Source organism: Priapulus caudatus, unplaced genomic scaffold (genome assembly GCF_000485595.1).
Source record: "Priapulus caudatus unplaced genomic scaffold, Priapulus_caudatus-5.0.1 Scaffold217, whole genome shotgun sequence".
Taxonomy (NCBI): Eukaryota; Metazoa; Priapulida; class Priapulimorpha; order Priapulimorphida; family Priapulidae; genus Priapulus; species Priapulus caudatus.
Genome location: NW_014577278.1, coordinates 222,292 through 226,364, shown reverse-complemented (window position 1 = coordinate 226,364; position 4,073 = coordinate 222,292).

Sequence of the window (4,073 nt, the reverse complement as noted above, 5' to 3'; positions counted from 1 at the left end):
TGTGTGTGTGTGTGTGTGTGTGTGTGTGTGTGTGTGTGTGCGTGTGTGTTTGTGTGTGTGTGCATGTGCGCGCGTGTGCGTGTGTGTGTTTGTGTGCGTGCGCGCGTGTGTGTGTGGATGTGTGTGCGCGTGTGCGGTGTGTGCGCGCGCGCGTGCGTGTGTGTATGTGTGCGTGAGCGAGTAACTTGTCCGGCTTACGATGACTAGCCGGTCTCTGAGAGCCGCTCTGCACTCGTTCTACGCGTCGCGGGTTGCAACCACTTGATCAGGGAGTCAGGGACGAACAGGTTTTGCCAGTTTTTGCACGATATTGGGTTCGCGTCGCTGTAGTCACTGATTTATGAAATAGCTGGAAATTTGCTGACCTGGCATTGGGCGATTTCTCACAGATTTGATGCTGAATAGCAAGTCTGTCCACCGCGGCAGGAAGTTACATGGCGTATGTAATCCCTGTGTCCAACATGTGCGACCTCTGTCCACCAAGGGAGGACATGCCGTGATGCATGTATGGCATCTGTCAACCATGGCAGGACATGACGTATGTGCGACCTCTGTCAACCATGGCAGGACATGACGTATGTACGACCTCTGGCCACAATGGTAGGACATGACGTATGTGCGACCTCTGTCAACCATGGCAGGACGTGACGTATGTACGACCTCTGGCCACAATGGCAGGACATGACGTATGTGCGACCTCTGTCAACCATGGCAGGACGTGACGTATGTACGACCTCTGGCCACAATGGTAGGACATGACGTATGTGCGACCTCTGTCCACTATGGCAGGACGTGACGTATGTACGACCTCTGCCCACCATGGCAGGACATGACGTATGTACGACCTCTGTCCACTATGGCAGGACATGACGTATGTGCGACCTCTGTCAACCATGGTAGGACATGATGTATGTACGACCTCTGTCAACCATGGCAGGACATGACGTATGTACGACCTCTGTCAATCATGGTAGGACATGACGTATGTACGACATCTGTGAACCATGGCAGGACATGACGTATGTACGACCTCTGGCCACAATGGTAGGACATGACGTATGTACGACCTCTGTCAACCATGGCAGGACGTGACGTATGTACGACCTCTGGCCACAATGGTAGGACATGACGTATGTACGACCTCTGTCCACCATGGCAAGACATGACGTATGTACGCCCTCTGTCAACCATGGCAGGACATGACGTATGTGCGACCTCTGTCAACCATGGTAGGACATGACGTATGTACGACCTCTGTCCACCATGGCAAGACATGACGTATGTACGACCTCTGTGAACCATGGCCGGACATGACGTATGTACGACCTCTGTGAACCATGGCAGGACATGACGTATGTACGACCTCTGTCAACCATGGCAGGACATGACGTATGTACGACCTCTGTCAACCATGGCAGGACATGACGTATGTACGCCCTCTGTCAACCAATGCAGGACATGACGTATGTACGACCTCTGTCGACCAAGGCAGGACATGACGTATGTACGACCTCTGTCAACCATGGCAGGACATACACCAACATCGGTTCAATTTATGTCCACCTCAGGAAATACCCTCTGACTGTCGTAGGTTGGACAACATGTAGCAGGGCAATGATCACACCAGTCCTAACCCGCCCCTCCTCCCTACGCCCCGTTCTCACCTGTGATACAGTAATAGAAGACACCAGGGGGGCCTGGTCGGGGTACAGTGCACACACAGGCATACCTACAGTATTTCATTGTTTGGCTCACAGCGCGTATACCCTGTTGAATTTTTGCCGTCTTGGGTGTGGCAGCGTGTACGGGAGGTGCGTGGGTGGCGCGTTAGAGCATTGTGTATGCGATACACACGTACATGCACGGACGCACGCACAAACGTACACACATACAAACTCATACATACACGCGCGTACGCATACACACACACGCACACACACACAAACACGCACGCACGCACACACATACTACGAGCACACGTAGTATACATACACGCACACACAGTATTTATGTTGTTTACATGTCATAGCATGTCAACAACTGATAGCGCAGGAATCTACAAGAGCACACACACACATACACTGACTATCCGCTTTACTAAGCTAGTTGTATGTGTGTTATGTGGACAAGTCATAATGCGTTCTACTCCCAATTTATCCACATTGGCCAGAAAACACAATACGTAAGGGAACAGGGACAGTGCATAGACCCGGGGCACGCTAGCTGTGAATACCACCTTGTCCACACGCGCACGCACGTACGCACGCACGCACACGCACGCACAAACACACACACACACACACACGAGACACACGCACGCACAAACACACACACACACACCCGCACGCACGCAGGGCCGATGCCCTGTTGGTGGTGGGAGTTGCACTAGCGAGCCGGCATGCCCCAACGACTAACTGACTACCCGTTTACACTGTGACTAAGCGGCACTCCCGCTCTCTGCTCGATGTCTCTAGCTGCTAGTATAGCTAGCAATGGTAATCCGCCTGCAGAGAGTATTACAGCGTCACGGGCTATACACTCTATACAGAGCAGTGAGCCTGCTAACCACTGTCACGCTCTAGCTCTTTCTCTCAATCTCCCCCCTCTATCTATCTTTCTATCTATCTCTATCTTTAACTCTCTCTCTCTCTCTCTCTCTCTCTCTCTCTCTCTCTCTCTCTCTTTCGCTTCCTCTTAATCTTGCCCTCTCGATTTCTCTCCCTCTCTCGCTTTCGCTCGCTCTCTCTCTCATACACACACACGCGTGCGCGCGCATATACTTTCTTTTACAATCTCTCTCTCTCTCTCTCTCACACTCTCTCTCTCTCTCTCTCTCTCTCTCTCTCTCTCTTTCTCTCTCGCCGCACGCACGGGGCACCCCTTACACCGGTATACAATGCCATTGATTTCATACGCGACCTGTATATTTTACAGCGGCTCAGAAAAGAAGATTGTGTTGCACCGGCAACGAGGGGTATGTGCGATTTAGTTGTGCCACCTGTGGCGGAAACTCGGATTTGAATCCTGAAAATTGACCCGTGTAAAATCCCCACGGCGATGTCTCTAATCAAATGGTATCCTGTGGACAGCTGGGATTTTTAGAGAGAATGCGACAGAGCGAGATAGATGAGACATGGAGAGTGGGTGGAGCGAACGAGGTAAAGAGAGAGACAGAGAGAGACAGACAGACAGGCAGGCAGGGAGGTAAGCAGGCAGGCAGGCAGAGAGGTAGGCAGGCAGTCAGCCAGACAGACAGGTAGGCAGACGGACGGACGGGCGGACGGACAGGGCGAGTGGGTAGCGGCAGATTCTCTCACGACGGCCACCGCAAACCTGTTTTCAAGAGCGAAACAATGATTCGTTTTCATTCCTCCGTTTGGCTCGATCATTCTCGGAGAAGACACCCCAAGATACCGCTCGCTCGCCATCCACAACAGAGTCTATGATTTTTTCCTTGCGATGTCTCAGGTCTAGATGACTATATCGACAACAAAAGGCAGGGCTGTCTGCGACAGCGACCGACGACTCACTGCTGAGCTATCTCTCTCTCTCTAGCCACTGGATCGCATTTAAGATTATGCATTCCCTAGCATCTGCTTAGGGATGTGTCTCCAATGAGAGGATTGTAGGCGAGGGAAGAATGTTGCGTGTTGCGTGCGTGGCCGAGGCAGATAGGGGGAGGGAGTAAGAGAAAGATAGAGAGAGAGAGAGAGAGAGAGAGAGAGAGAGAGAGCTGCGGAGAAAGACGGAGCGAGTGAGAAAGAGACCAGTGAACGAGAGAGAGAGGGGAGGGGAGAGAGTACCTAAGTGTGAGAGGGAGACGAGAAAAAATAGATAACAGAGACACATAGAGGGAGGGAGGGGAGAGAGTGGCTAAGTGTGAGAGGGAGAAGAGAAAAAACAGATAACAGAGACACATAGAGGGAGGGAGGGGAGAGAGAGATAGGAGAGTAAGAGTGAGAAGGGAGAGACCGGTGGAGAGAGGGACAGATAGGAGAGCGAGAGCGAGAGAGTATGAGAGAGAACGTTGTATGAGAGTCCGTGTTTGTCTAGATCTGTCTCTCTCTCTATAT